This window comes from Diprion similis, chromosome 5 (genome assembly GCF_021155765.1).
Source record: "Diprion similis isolate iyDipSimi1 chromosome 5, iyDipSimi1.1, whole genome shotgun sequence".
Classification (NCBI taxonomy): domain Eukaryota; kingdom Metazoa; phylum Arthropoda; class Insecta; order Hymenoptera; family Diprionidae; genus Diprion; species Diprion similis.
The window spans coordinates 9,281,693-9,298,800 of NC_060109.1; positions in this window are offsets into that span (position 1 = coordinate 9,281,693).

Here is a 17,108-nt window from a genome sequence, read left to right on the forward strand (position 1 = left end):
GGTCGCTAGCATGTACAGAAAAAAAGTTACTCACCGATATCCACGAAACAAACAAACGGAATTCGACTCCGTGTTTTGAGCAATATCAGAACAAAGACGACCGTTTCCGGCGTAATTTGACGCGCTGAATGCGATAAAACAAGTTTTAGGTCGCTAGCATGTATAGAAAAAAAGTTACTCACCGATATCCACGAAACAAACAAACGGATTTCGACTTCGTGTTTTGAGCAATATCAAAACAAAGACGACCGTTTCCGGCGTAATTTGACGCGCTGAATGCGACAAAACAAGTTTGAGGTCGCTAGCATGTATAGAAAAAAAGTTACCCACCGATATCTGAAAAACAAACAAACGGAATTCAACTTCCTGTTTTGAGCAATATCAAAACAAAGACGGCCGTTTTCGGCGTAATTTGACGCGCTGAATGCGATGAAACAAGTTTTAGGTCGCTAGCATGTATAGAAAAAAAGTTACTAACCGATATCTGAAAAACAAACAAACGGACTCCGACTTCGTCTATCGAGCAATATCAAAACAAAGACGGCCGTTTCCGGCGTAATTTGACGCGCTGAATGCAATGAAACAAGTTTCAGGTCGCTAGCATGTATAGAAAAAAAGTTACTCACCGATATCCACGGAACAAACGAACGGGATTCGACTTCGTGTTTTGAGCAATATCAAAACAAAGACGACCGTTTCCGGCGTAATTTGACGCGCTGAATGCGATGAAACAAGTTTTAGGTCGCTAGCATGTATAGAAAAAAAGTCACTCACCGATATCCACGAAACAAACAAACGGAATTCGACTCCGTGTTTTGAGCAATATCAGAACAAAGACGACCGTTTCCGGTGTAATTTGACGCGCTGAATGCGATAAAACAAGTTTTAGGTCGCTAGCATGTATAGAAAAAAAGTTACTCACCGATATCCACGAAACAAACAAACGGAATTCGACTCCGTGTTTTGAGCAATATCAGAACAAAGACGACCGTTTCCGGCGTAATTTGACGCGCTGAATGCGATGAAACAAGTTTCAGGTCGCTAGCATGTATAGAAAAAAAGTTACTCACCGATATCCACGGAACAAACGAACGGAATTCGACTTCGTGTTTTGAGCAATATCAAAACAAAGACGACCGTTTCCGGCGTAATTTGACGCGCTGAATGCGATGAAACAAGTTTTAGGTCGCTAGCATGTACAGAAAAAAAGTTACTCACCGATATCCACGAAACAAACAAACGGAATTCGACTCCGTGTTTTGAGCAATATCAGAACAAAGACGACCGTTTCCGGCGTAATTTGACGCGCTGAATGCGATAAAACAAGTTTTAGGTCGCTAGCATGTATAGAAAAAAAGTTACTCACCGATATCCACGAAACAAACAAACGGAATTCGACTTCGTGTTTTGAGGAATATCAAAACAAAGACGACCGTTTCCGGCGTAATTTGACGCGCTGAATGCGACAAAACAAGTTTGAGGTCGCTAGCATGTATAGAAAAAAAGTTACCAACCGATATCTGAAAAACAAACAAACGGAATTCAACTTCCTGTTTTGAGCAATATCAAAACAAAGACGGCCGTTTTCGGCGTAATTTGACGCGCTGAATGCGATGAAACAAGTTTTAGGTCGCTAGCATGTATAGAAAAAAAGTTACTAACCGATATCTGAAAAACAAACAAACGAACTCCGACTTCGTCTATCGAGCAATATCAAAACAAAGACGGCCGTTTCCGGCGTAATTTGACGCGCTGAATGCAATGAAACAAGTTTCAGGTCGCTAGCATGTATAGAAAAAAAGTTACTCACCGATATCCACGGAACAAACGAACGGGATTCGACTTCGTGTTTTGAGCAATATCAAAACAAAGACGACCGTTTCCGGCGTAATTTGACGCGCTGAATGCGATGAAACAAGTTTTAGGTCGCTAGCATGTATAGAAAAAAAGTCACTCACCGATATCCACGAAACAAACAAACGGAATTCGACTCCGTGTTTTGAGCAATATCAGAACAAAGACGACCGTTTCCGGTGTAATTTGACGCGCTGAATGCGATAAAACAAGTTTTAGGTCGCTAGCATGTATAGAAAAAAAGTTACTCACCGATATCCACGAAACAAACGAACGGAATTCGACTTCGTGTTTTAAGCAATATCAAAACAAAGACGACCGTTTCCGGCGTAATTTGACGCGCTGAATGCGATAAAACAAGTTTGAAGTCGCTAGCATGTATAGAAAAAAAGTTACCAACCGATATCTGAAAAACAAACGAACGGAATTCAACTTCGTGTCTTGAGCAATATCAGAACAAAGACGACCGTTTCCGGCGTAATTTGACGCGCTGAATGCGATGAAACAAGTTTTAGGTCGCTAGCATGTATAGAAAAAAAGTTACTCACCGATATCCACGAAACAAACAAACGGAATTCGACTCCGTGTTTTGAGCAATATCAGAACAAAGACGACCGTTTCCGGCGTAATTTGACGCGCTGAATGCGATAAAACAAGTTTTAGGTCGCTAGCATGTATAGAAAAAAAGTTACTCACCGATATCCACGAAACAAACGAACGGAATTCGACTTCGTGTTTTGAGCAATATCAAAACAAAGACGACCGTTTCCGGCGTAATTTGACGCGCTGAATGCGATAGAACAAGTTTTAGGTGCCTAGCATGTATAGAAAAAAAGTTACCAACCGATGTCTGAGAAACAAACAAACGGACTTCGACTTCGTGTTTCGAGCAATATCAAAACAAAGACGGCCGTTTCCGGCGTAATTTGACGCGTTGAATGCGATAAAACAAGTTTCAGGTCGCTAGCATGTATAGAAGAAAAGTTACCAACCGATATCTGAAAAACAAACAAACGGAATTCAACTTCGTGTTTTGAGCAATATCAAAACAAAGACGGCCGTTTCCGGCGTAATTTGACGCGCTGAATGCGATGAACTAAGTTTTAGGTCGCTAGCATGTATAGAAAAAAAGTTACTAACCGATATCTGAAAAACAAACAAACGGACTCCGACTTCGTCTATCGAGCAATATCAAAACAAAGACGGACGTTTCCGGCGTAATTTGACGCGCTGAATGCGATGAAACAAGTTTCAGGTCGCTAGCATGTATAGAAAAAAAGTTACTCACCGATATCCACGAAACAAACAAACGGAATTCGACTCCGTGTTTTGAGCAATATCAGAACAAAGACGACCGTTTCCGGTGTAATTCGACGCGCTGAATGCGATAAAACAAGTTTTAGGTCGCTAGCATGTATAGAAAAAAAGTTACTCACCGATATCCACGAAACAAACGAACGGAATTCGACTTCGTGTTTTGAGCAATATCAAAACAAAGACGACCGTTTCCGGCGTAATTTGACGCGCTGAATGCGATAAAACAAGTTTTAGGTCGCTAGCATGTATAGAAAAAAAGTTACCAACCGATATCTGAAAAACAAACAAACGGACCTCGACTACGTGTTTCGAGCAATATCAAAACAAAGACGGCCGTTCCCGGCGTAATTTGACGCGCTGAATGCGATAAAACAAGTTTTAGGTCGCTAGCATGTAAAGAAAAAAAGTTACCAACCGATATCTGAAAAACAAACAAACGGAATTCAACTTCGTGTTTTGAGCAATATCAAAACAAAGACGACCGTTTCCGGCGTAATTTGACGCGCTGAATGCGATAAAACAAGTTTTAGGTCGCTAGCATGTATAGAAAAAAAGTTACCAACCGATATCTGAAAAACAAACGAACGGAATTCGACTTCGTGTTTTGAGCAATATCAAAACAAAGACGACCGTTTCCGGCGTAATTTGATGCGCTGAATGCGATGAAACAAGTTTCAGGTCGCTAGCATGTATAGAAAAAAAGTTACTCACCGATATCCACGGAACAAACGAACGGAATTCGACTTCGTGTTTTGAGCAATATCAAAACAAAGACGACCGTTTCCGGCGTAATTTGACGCGCTGAATGCGATAAAACAAGTTTTAGGTCGCTAGCATGTATAGAAAAAAAGTTACCAACCGATATCTGAAAAACAAACAAACGGACTACGACTCCGTGTTTCGAGCAATATCAAAACAAAGATGACCGTTTCCGGCGTAATTTGACGCGCTGAATGCGATGAAACAAGTTTTAGGTCGGTAGCATGTATAGAAAAAAAGTTACTTACCGATATCCACGAAACAAACAAACGGAATTCGACTCCGTGTTTTGAGCAATATCAGAACAAAGACGACCGTTTCCGGCGTAATTTGACGCGCTGAATGCGATAAAACAAGTTTTAGGTCGCTAGCATGTATAGAAAAAAAGTTACTAACCGATATCTGAAAAACAAACAAACGGACTCCGACTTCGTCTATCGAGCAATATCAAAACAAAGACGGCCGTTTCCGGCGTAATTTGACGCGCTGAATGCGATGAAACAAGTTTCAGGTCGCTAGCATGTATAGAAAAAAAGTTACTCACCGATATCCACGGAACAAACGAACGGAATTCGACTTCGTGTTTTGAGCAATATCAAAACAAAGACGACCGTTTCCGGCGTAATTTGACGCGCTGAATGCGATAAAACAAGTTTCAGGTCGGTAGCATGTATAGAAAAAAAGTTACTCACCGATATCCACGAAACAAACAAACGGAATTCGACTCCGTGTTTTGAGCAATATCAAAACAAAGACGGCCGTTTCCGGCGTAATTTGACGCGCTGAATGCGATGAAACAAGTTTCAGGTCGCTAGCATGTATAGAAAAAAAGTTACTCACCGATATCCACGAAACAAACAAACGGAATTCGACTCCGTGTTTTGAGCAATATCAGAACAAAGACGACCGTTTCCGGCGTAATTTGACGCGCTGAATGCGATAAAACAAGTTTTAGGTCGCTAGCATGTATAGAAAAAAAGTTACTAACCGATATCTGAAAAACAAACAAACGGACTCCGACTTCGTCTATCGAGCAATATCAAAACAAAGACGGCCGTTTCCGGCGTAATTTGACGCGCTGAATGCGATGAAACAAGTTTCAGGTCGCTAGCATGTATAGAAAAAAAGTTACTCACCGATATCCACGGAACAAACGAACGGAATTCGACTTCGTGTTTTGAGCAATATCAAAACAAAGACGACCGTTTCCGGCGTAATTTGACGCGCTGAATGCGATAAAACAAGTTTCAGGTCGGTAGCATGTATAGAAAAAAAGTTACTCACCGATATCCACGAAACAAACAAACGGAATTCGACTCCGTGTTTTGAGCAATATCAAAACAAAGACGGCCGTTTCCGGCGTAATTTGACGCGCTGAATGCGATGAAACAAGTTTCAGGTCGCTAGCATGTATAGAAAAAAAGTTACTCACCGATATCCACGGAACAAACGAACGGAATTCGACTTCGTGTTTTGAGCAATATCAAAACAAAGACGACCGTTTCCGGCGTAATTTGACGCGCTGAATGCGATAAAACAAGTTTCAGGTCGGTAGCATGTATAGAAAAAAAGTTACTCACCGATATCCACGAAACAAACAAACGGAATTCGACTCCGTGTTTTGAGCAATATCAGAACAAAGACGACCGTTTCCGGTGTAATTTGACGCGCTGAATGCGATAAAACAAGTTTTAGGTCGCTAGCATGTATAGAAAAAAAGTTACTCACCGATATCCACGAAACAAACGAACGGAATTCGACTTCGTGTTTTAAGCAATATCAAAACAAAGACGACCGTTTCCGGCGTAATTTGACGCGCTGAATGCGATAAAACAAGTTTTAAGTCGCTAGCATGTGAAGAAAAAAAGTTACCAACCGATATCTGAAAAACAAACAAACGGACTTCGACTTCGTGTTTCGAGCAATATAAAAACAAAGACGGCCGTTTCCGGCGTAATTTGACGCGCTGAATGCGATAAAACAAGTTTTAGGTCGCTAGCATGTATAGAAAAAAAGTTATTCACCGATATCCGCGGAACAAACGAACGGAATTCGACTTCGTGTTTTGAGCAATATCAAAACAAAGACGACCGTTTCCGGCGTAAGTTGACGCGCTGAATGCGATAAAACAAGTTTTAGGTCGCTAGCATGTATAGAAAAAAAGTTACCAACCGATATCTGAAAAACAAACAAACGGAATTCGACTTCGTGTTTTGAGCAATATCAGAACAAAGACGGCCGTTTCCGGCGTAATTTGACGCGCTGAATGCGATGAAACAAGATTTGGGTCGCTAGCATGTATAGAAAAAAAGTTACTAACCGATATCTGAAAAACAAACAAACGGACTCCGACTTCGTCTATCGAGCAATATCAAAACAAAGACGGCCGTTTCCGGCGTAATTTGACGCGCTGAATGCAATGAAACAAGTTTCAGGTCGCTGGCATGTATAGAAAAAAAGTTACTCACCGATATCCACGGAACAAACGAACGGAATTCGACTTCGTGTTTTGAGCAATATCAAAACAAAGACGACCGTTTCCGGCGTAATTTGACGCGCTGAATGCGATGAAACAAGTTTGAGGTCGCTAGCATGTATAGAAGAAAAGTTACTCACCGATATCCACGAAACAAACAAACGGAATTCGACTCCGTGTTTTGAGCAATATCAGAACAAAGACGACCGTTTCCGGCGTAATTTGACGCGCTGAATGCGATAAAACAAGTTTTAGGTCGCTAGCATGTATAGAAAAAAAGTTACTAACCGATATCTGAAAAACAAACAAACGGACTCCGACTTCGTCTATCGAGCAATATCAAAACAAAGACGGCCGTTTCCGGCGTAATTTGACGCGCTGAATGCGATGAAACAAGTTTCAGGTCGCTAGCATGTATAGAAAAAAAGTTACTCACCGATATCCACGGAACAAACGAACGGAATTCGACTTCGTGTTTTGAGCAATATCAAAACAAAGACGACCGTTTCCGGCGTAATTTGACGCGCTGAATGCGATAAAACAAGTTTCAGGTCGGTAGCATGTATAGAAAAAAAGTTACTCACCGATATCCACGAAACAAACAAACGGAATTCGACTCCGTGTTTTGAGCAATATTAAAACAAAGACGGCCGTTTCCGGCGTAATTTGACGCGCTGAATGCGATGAAACAAGTTTTAGGTCGCTAGCATGTATAGAAAAAAAGTTACTCACCGATATCCACGAAACAAACAAACGGAATTCGACTCCGTGTTTTGAGCAATATCAGAACAAAGACGACCGTTTCCGGCGTAATTTGACGCGCTGAATGCGATGAAACAAGTTTTAGGTCGCTAGCATGTATAGAAAAAAAGTTACTCACCGATATCCACGGAACAAACGAACGGAATTCGACTTCGTGTTTTGAGCAATATCAGAACAAAGACGACCGTTTCCGGCGTAATTTGACGCGCTGAATGCGATAAAACAAGTTTCAGGTCGGTAGCATGTATAGAAAAAAAGTTACTCACCGATATCCACGAAACAAACAAACGGAATTCGACTCCGTGTTTTGAGCAATATCAGAACAAAGACGACCGTTTCCGGTGTAATTTGACGCGCTGAATGCGATAAAACAAGTTTTAGGTCGCTAGCATGTATAGAAAAAAAGTTACTCACCGATATCCACGAAACAAACAAACGGAATTCGACTCCGTGTTTTGAGCAATATCAGAACAAAGACGACCGTTTCCGGCGTAATTTGACGCGCTGAATGCGATGAAACAAGTTTTAGGTCGCTAGCATGTATAGAAAAAAAGTTACTCACCGATATCCACGAAACAAACAAACGGAATTCGACTCCGTGTTTTGAACAATATCAGAACAAAGACGACCGTTTCCGGCGTAATTTGACGCGCTGAATGCGATGAAACAAATTTCAGGTCGCTAGCATGTATAGAAAAAAAGTTACTCACCGATATCCACGAAACAAACAAACGGAATTCGACTCCGTGTTTTGAGCAATATCAGAACAAAGACGACCGTTTCCGGCGTAATTTGACGCGCTGAATGCGATGAAACAAGTTTTAGGTCGCTAGCATGTATAGAAAAAAAGTTACTCACCGATATCCACGAAACAAACAAACGGAATTCGACTCCGTGTTTTGAACAATATCAGAACAAAGACGACCGTTTCCGGCGTAATTTGACGCGCTGAATGCGATGAAACAAGTTTCAGGTCGCTAGCATGTATAGAAAAAAAGTTACTCACCGATATCCACGGAACAAACGAACGGAATTCGACTTCGTGTTTTGAGCAATATCAAAACAAAGACGACCGTTTCCGGCGTAATTTGACGCGCTGAATGCGATGAAACAAGTTTTAGGTCGCTAGCATGTACAGAAAAAAAGTTACTCACCGATATCCACGAAACAAACAAACGGAATTCGACTCCGTGTTTTGAGCAATATCAGAACAAAGACGACCGTTTCCGGCGTAATTTGACGCGCTGAATGCGATAAAACAAGTTTTAGGTCGCTAGCATGTATAGAAAAAAAGTTACTCACCGATATCCACGAAACAAACAAACGGATTTCGACTTCGTGTTTTGAGCAATATCAAAACAAAGACGACCGTTTCCGGCGTAATTTGACGCGCTGAATGCGACAAAACAAGTTTGAGGTCGCTAGCATGTATAGAAAAAAAGTTACCAACCGATATCTGAAAAACAAACAAACGGAATTCAACTTCCTGTTTTGAGCAATATCAAAACAAAGACGGCCGTTTTCGGCGTAATTTGACGCGCTGAATGCGATGAAACAAGTTTTAGGTCGCTAGCATGTATAGAAAAAAAGTTACTAACCGATATCTGAAAAACAAACAAACGGACTCCGACTTCGTCTATCGAGCAATATCAAAACAAAGACGGCCGTTTCCGGCGTAATTTGACGCGCTGAATGCAATGAAACAAGTTTCAGGTCGCTAGCATGTATAGAAAAAAAGTTACTCACCGATATCCACGGAACAAACGAACGGGATTCGACTTCGTGTTTTGAGCAATATCAAAACAAAGACGACCGTTTCCGGCGTAATTTGACGCGCTGAATGCGATGAAACAAGTTTTAGGTCGCTAGCATGTATAGAAAAAAAGTCACTCACCGATATCCACGAAACAAACAAACGGAATTCGACTCCGTGTTTTGAGCAATATCAGAACAAAGACGACCGTTTCCGGTGTAATTTGACGCGCTGAATGCGATAAAACAAGTTTTAGGTCGCTAGCATGTATAGAAAAAAAGTTACTCACCGATATCCACGAAACAAACAAACGGAATTCGACTCCGTGTTTTGAGCAATATCAGAACAAAGACGACCGTTTCCGGCGTAATTTGACGCGCTGAATGCGATGAAACAAGTTTCAGGTCGCTAGCATGTATAGAAAAAAAGTTACTCACCGATATCCACGGAACAAACGAACGGAATTCGACTTCGTGTTTTGAGCAATATCAAAACAAAGACGACCGTTTCCGGCGTAATTTGACGCGCTGAATGCGATGAAACAAGTTTTAGGTCGCTAGCATGTACAGAAAAAAAGTTACTCACCGATATCCACGAAACAAACAAACGGAATTCGACTCCGTGTTTTGAGCAATATCAGAACAAAGACGACCGTTTCCGGCGTAATTTGACGCGCTGAATGCGATAAAACAAGTTTTAGGTCGCTAGCATGTATAGAAAAAAAGTTACTCACCGATATCCACGAAACAAACAAACGGAATTCGACTTCGTGTTTTGAGGAATATCAAAACAAAGACGACCGTTTCCGGCGTAATTTGACGCGCTGAATGCGACAAAACAAGTTTGAGGTCGCTAGCATGTATAGAAAAAAAGTTACCAACCGATATCTGAAAAACAAACAAACGGAATTCAACTTCCTGTTTTGAGCAATATCAAAACAAAGACGGCCGTTTTCGGCGTAATTTGACGCGCTGAATGCGATGAAACAAGTTTTAGGTCGCTAGCATGTATAGAAAAAAAGTTACTAACCGATATCTGAAAAACAAACAAACGAACTCCGACTTCGTCTATCGAGCAATATCAAAACAAAGACGGCCGTTTCCGGCGTAATTTGACGCGCTGAATGCAATGAAACAAGTTTCAGGTCGCTAGCATGTATAGAAAAAAAGTTACTCACCGATATCCACGGAACAAACGAACGGGATTCGACTTCGTGTTTTGAGCAATATCAAAACAAAGACGACCGTTTCCGGCGTAATTTGACGCGCTGAATGCGATGAAACAAGTTTTAGGTCGCTAGCATGTATAGAAAAAAAGTCACTCACCGATATCCACGAAACAAACAAACGGAATTCGACTCCGTGTTTTGAGCAATATCAGAACAAAGACGACCGTTTCCGGTGTAATTTGACGCGCTGAATGCGATAAAACAAGTTTTAGGTCGCTAGCATGTATAGAAAAAAAGTTACTCACCGATATCCACGAAACAAACGAACGGAATTCGACTTCGTGTTTTAAGCAATATCAAAACAAAGACGACCGTTTCCGGCGTAATTTGACGCGCTGAATGCGATAAAACAAGTTTGAAGTCGCTAGCATGTATAGAAAAAAAGTTACCAACCGATATCTGAAAAACAAACGAACGGAATTCAACTTCGTGTCTTGAGCAATATCAGAACAAAGACGACCGTTTCCGGCGTAATTTGACGCGCTGAATGCGATGAAACAAGTTTTAGGTCGCTAGCATGTATAGAAAAAAAGTTACTCACCGATATCCACGAAACAAACAAACGGAATTCGACTCCGTGTTTTGAGCAATATCAGAACAAAGACGACCGTTTCCGGCGTAATTTGACGCGCTGAATGCGATAAAACAAGTTTTAGGTCGCTAGCATGTATAGAAAAAAAGTTACTCACCGATATCCACGAAACAAACGAACGGAATTCGACTTCGTGTTTTGAGCAATATCAAAACAAAGACGACCGTTTCCGGCGTAATTTGACGCGCTGAATGCGATAGAACAAGTTTTAGGTGCCTAGCATGTATAGAAAAAAAGTTACCAACCGATGTCTGAGAAACAAACAAACGGACTTCGACTTCGTGTTTCGAGCAATATCAAAACAAAGACGGCCGTTTCCGGCGTAATTTGACGCGTTGAATGCGATAAAACAAGTTTCAGGTCGCTAGCATGTATAGAAGAAAAGTTACCAACCGATATCTGAAAAACAAACAAACGGAATTCAACTTCGTGTTTTGAGCAATATCAAAACAAAGACGGCCGTTTCCGGCGTAATTTGACGCGCTGAATGCGATGAACTAAGTTTTAGGTCGCTAGCATGTATAGAAAAAAAGTTACTAACCGATATCTGAAAAACAAACAAACGGACTCCGACTTCGTCTATCGAGCAATATCAAAACAAAGACGGACGTTTCCGGCGTAATTTGACGCGCTGAATGCGATGAAACAAGTTTCAGGTCGCTAGCATGTATAGAAAAAAAGTTACTCACCGATATCCACGAAACAAACAAACGGAATTCGACTCCGTGTTTTGAGCAATATCAGAACAAAGACGACCGTTTCCGGTGTAATTCGACGCGCTGAATGCGATAAAACAAGTTTTAGGTCGCTAGCATGTATAGAAAAAAAGTTACTCACCGATATCCACGAAACAAACGAACGGAATTCGACTTCGTGTTTTGAGCAATATCAAAACAAAGACGACCGTTTCCGGCGTAATTTGACGCGCTGAATGCGATAAAACAAGTTTTAGGTCGCTAGCATGTATAGAAAAAAAGTTACCAACCGATATCTGAAAAACAAACAAACGGACCTCGACTACGTGTTTCGAGCAATATCAAAACAAAGACGGCCGTTCCCGGCGTAATTTGACGCGCTGAATGCGATAAAACAAGTTTTAGGTCGCTAGCATGTAAAGAAAAAAAGTTACCAACCGATATCTGAAAAACAAACAAACGGAATTCAACTTCGTGTTTTGAGCAATATCAAAACAAAGACGACCGTTTCCGGCGTAATTTGACGCGCTGAATGCGATAAAACAAGTTTTAGGTCGCTAGCATGTATAGAAAAAAAGTTACCAACCGATATCTGAAAAACAAACGAACGGAATTCGACTTCGTGTTTTGAGCAATATCAAAACAAAGACGACCGTTTCCGGCGTAATTTGATGCGCTGAATGCGATGAAACAAGTTTCAGGTCGCTAGCATGTATAGAAAAAAAGTTACTCACCGATATCCACGGAACAAACGAACGGAATTCGACTTCGTGTTTTGAGCAATATCAAAACAAAGACGACCGTTTCCGGCGTAATTTGACGCGCTGAATGCGATAAAACAAGTTTTAGGTCGCTAGCATGTATAGAAAAAAAGTTACCAACCGATATCTGAAAAACAAACAAACGGACTACGACTCCGTGTTTCGAGCAATATCAAAACAAAGATGACCGTTTCCGGCGTAATTTGACGCGCTGAATGCGATGAAACAAGTTTTAGGTCGGTAGCATGTATAGAAAAAAAGTTACTTACCGATATCCACGAAACAAACAAACGGAATTCGACTCCGTGTTTTGAGCAATATCAGAACAAAGACGACCGTTTCCGGCGTAATTTGACGCGCTGAATGCGATAAAACAAGTTTTAGGTCGCTAGCATGTATAGAAAAAAAGTTACTCACCGATATCCACGAAACAAAGGAACGGAATTCGACTTCGTGTTTTAAGCAATATCAAAACAAAGACGACCGTTTCCGGCGTAATTTCACGCGCTGAATGCGATAAAACAAGTTTTAAGTCGCTAGCATGTATAGAAAAAAAGTTACCAACCGATATCTGAAAAACAAAGGAACGGAATTCGACTTCGTGTTTTGAGCAATATCAAAACAAAGACGACCGTTTCCGGCGTAATTTGACGCGCTGAATGCGATTCAACAAGTTTTAAGTCGCTAGCATGTAAAGAAAAAAAGTTACCAACCGATATCTGAAAAACAAACAAACGGACTTCGACTTCGTGTTTCGAGCAATATCAAAACAAAGACGGCCGTTTCCGGCGTAATTTGACGCGCTGAATGCGATAAAACAAGTTTTAGGTCGCTAGCATGTATAGAAAAAAAGTTACCAACCGATATCTGAAAAACAAACAAACGGACCTCGACTTCGTGTTTCGAGCAATATCAAAACAAAGACGGCCGTTCCCGGCGTAATTTGACGCGCTGAATGCGATAAAACAAGTTTTAGGTCGCTAGCATGTATAGAAAAAAAGTTACCAACCGATATCTGAAAAACAAACAAACGGACCTCGACTTCGTGTTTCGAGCAATATCAAAACAAAGACGGCCGTTCCCGGCGTAATTTGACGCGCTGAATGCGATAAAACAAGTTTCAGGTCGCTAGCATGTATGGAAAAAAAGTTACGAACTGATATCTGAAAAACAAACGAACGGAATTCAACTTCGTGTTTTGAGCAATATCAAAACGAAGACGACCGTTTCCGGCGTAATTTGACGCGCTGAATGCGACAAAACAAGTTTGAGGTCGCTAGCATGTATAGAAAAAAAGTTACTCACCGATATCCACGAAACAAACAAACGGAATTCGACTTCGTGTTTTAAGCAATATCAAAACAAAGACGACCGTTACCGGCGTAATTTGACGCGCTAAATGCGATAAAACAAGTTTCAGGTCGCTAGCATGTATAGAAAAAAAGTTACCAACCGATATCTGAAAAACAAACGAACGGAATTCAACTTCGTGTTTTGAGCAATATCGAAACAAAGACGACCGTTTTCGGCGTAATTTGACGCGCTGAATGCGATAAAACAAGTTTTAGGTCGCTAGCATGTATAGAAAAAAAGTTACTAACCGATATCTGAAAAACAAACAAACGGACTCCGACTTCGTCTTTCGAGCAATATCAAAACAAAGACGGCCGTTTCCGGCGTAATTTGATGCGCTGAATGCGATGAAACAAGTTTCAGGTCGCTAGCATGTATAGAAAAAAAGTTACTCACCGATATCCACGGAACAAACGAACGGAATTCGACTTCGTGTTTTGAGCAATATCAAAACAAAGACGACCGTTTCCGGCGTAATTTGACGCGCTGAATGCGATAAAACAAGTTTTAGGTCGCTAGCATGTATAGAAAAAAAGTTACCAACCGATATCTGAAAAACAAACAAACGGACCTCGACTTCGTGTTTCGAGCAATATCAAAACAAAGACGGCCGTTCCCGGCGTAATTTGACGCGCTGAATGCGATAAAACAAGTTTTAGGTCGCTAGCATGTATAGAAAAAAAGTTACCAACCGATAACTGAAAAACAAACAAACGGAATTCAACTTCGTGTTTTGAGCAATATCAAAACAAAGACGGCCGTTTCCGGCGTAATTTGACGCGCTGAATGCGATAAAACAAGTTTTAGGTCGCTAGCATGTATAGAAAAAAAGTTACCAACCGATATCTGAAAAACAAACGAACGGAATTCGACTTCGTGTTTTGAGCAATATCAAAACAAAGACGACCGTTTCCGGCGTAATTTGATGCGCTGAATGCGATGAAACAAGTTTCAGGTCGCTAGCATGTATAGAAAAAAAGTTACCAACCGATATCTGAAAAACAAACAAACGGACTACGACTCCGTGTTTCGAGCAATATCAAAACAAAGATGACCGTTTCCGGCGTAATTTGACGCGCTGAATGCGATGAAACAAGTTTTAGGTCGGTAGCATGTATAGAAAAAAAGTTACTCACCGATATCCACGGAACAAACGAACGGAATTCGACTTCGTGTTTTGAGCAATATCAAAACAAAGACGACCGTTTCCGGCGTAATTTGACGCGCTGAATGCGATAAAACAAGTTTTAGGTCGCTAGCATGTATAGAAAAAAAGTTACCAACCGATATCTGAAAAACAAACAAACGGACTACGACTCCGTGTTTCGAGCAATATCAAAACAAAGATGACCGTTTCCGGCGTAATTTGACGCGCTGAATGCGATGAAACAAGTTTTAGGTCGGTAGCATGTATAGAAAAAAAGTTACTTACCGATATCCACGAAACAAACAAACGGAATTCGACTCCGTGTTTTGAGCAATATCAGAACAAAGACGACCGTTTCCGGCGTTATTTGACGCGCTGAATGCGATAAAACAAGTTTTAGGTCGCTAGCATGTATAGAAAAAAAGTTACTCACCGATATCCACGAAACAAAGGAACGGAATTCGACTTCGTGTTTTAAGCAATATCAAAACAAAGACGACCGTTTCCGGCGTAATTTCACGCGCTGAATGCGATAAAACAAGTTTTAAGTCGCTAGCATGTATAGAAAAAAAGTTACCAACCGATATCTGAAAAACAAAGGAACGGAATTCGACTTCGTGTTTTGAGCAATATCAAAACAAAGACGACCGTTTCCGGCGTAATTTGACGCGCTGAATGCGATTCAACAAGTTTTAAGTCGCTAGCATGTAAAGAAAAAAAGTTACCAACCGATATCTGAAAAACAAACAAACGGACTTCGACTTCGTGTTTCGAGCAATATCAAAACAAAGACGGCCGTTTCCGGCGTAATTTGACGCGCTGAATGCGATAAAACAAGTTTTAGGTCGCTAGCATGTATAGAAAAAAAGTTACCAACCGATATCTGAAAAACAAACAAACGGACCTCGACTTCGTGTTTCGAGCAATATCAAAACAAAGACGGCCGTTCCCGGCGTAATTTGACGCGCTGAATGCGATAAAACAAGTTTTAGGTCGCTAGCATGTATAGAAAAAAAGTTACCAACCGATATCTGAAAAACAAACAAACGGACCTCGACTTCGTGTTTCGAGCAATATCAAAACAAAGACGGCCGTTCCCGGCGTAATTTGACGCGCTGAATGCGATAAAACAAGTTTCAGGTCGCTAGCATGTATGGAAAAAAAGTTACGAACTGATATCTGAAAAACAAACGAACGGAATTCAACTTCGTGTTTTGAGCAATATCAAAACGAAGACGACCGTTTCCGGCGTAATTTGACGCGCTGAATGCGACAAAACAAGTTTGAGGTCGCTAGCATGTATAGAAAAAAAGTTACTCACCGATATCCACGAAACAAACAAACGGAATTCGACTTCGTGTTTTAAGCAATATCAAAACAAAGACGACCGTTACCGGCGTAATTTGACGCGCTAAATGCGATAAAACAAGTTTCAGGTCGCTAGCATGTATAGAAAAAAAGTTACCAACCGATATCTGAAAAACAAACGAACGGAATTCAACTTCGTGTTTTGAGCAATATCGAAACAAAGACGACCGTTTCCGGCGTAATTTGACGCGCTGAATGCGATAAAACAAGTTTTAGGTCGCTAGCATGTATAGAAAAAAAGTTACTAACCGATATCTGAAAAACAAACAAACGGACTCCGACTTCGTCTTTCGAGCAATATCAAAACAAAGACGGCCGTTTCCGGCGTAATTTGATGCGCTGAATGCGATGAAACAAGTTTCAGGTCGCTAGCATGTATAGAAAAAAAGTTACTCACCGATATCCACGGAACAAACGAACGGAATTCGACTTCGTGTTTTGAGCAATATCAAAACAAAGACGACCGTTTCCGGCGTAATTTGACGCGCTGAATGCGATAAAACAAGTTTTAGGTCGCTAGCATGTATAGAAAAAAAGTTACCAACCGATATCTGAAAAACAAACAAACGGACCTCGACTTCGTGTTTCGAGCAATATCAAAACAAAGACGGCCGTTCCCGGCGTAATTTGACGCGCTGAATGCGATAAAACAAGTTTCAGGTCGCTAGCATGTATGGAAAAAAAGTTACGAACTGATATCTGAAAAACAAACGAACGGAATTCAACTTCGTGTTTTGAGCAATATCAAAACAAAGACGACCGTTTCCGGCGTAATTTGACGCTCTGAATGCGATAAAACAAGTTTTAGGTCGCTAGCATGTATAGAAAAAAAGTAACCAACCGATATCTGAAAAACAAACAAACGGACCTCGACTTCGTGTTTCGAGCAATATCAAAACAAAGACGGCCGTTCCCGGCGTAATTTGACGCGCTGAATGCGATAAAACAAGTTTCAGGTCGCTAGCATGTATGGAAAAAAAGTTACGAACTGATATCTGAAAAACAAACGAACGGAATTCAACTTCGTGTTTTGAGCAATATCA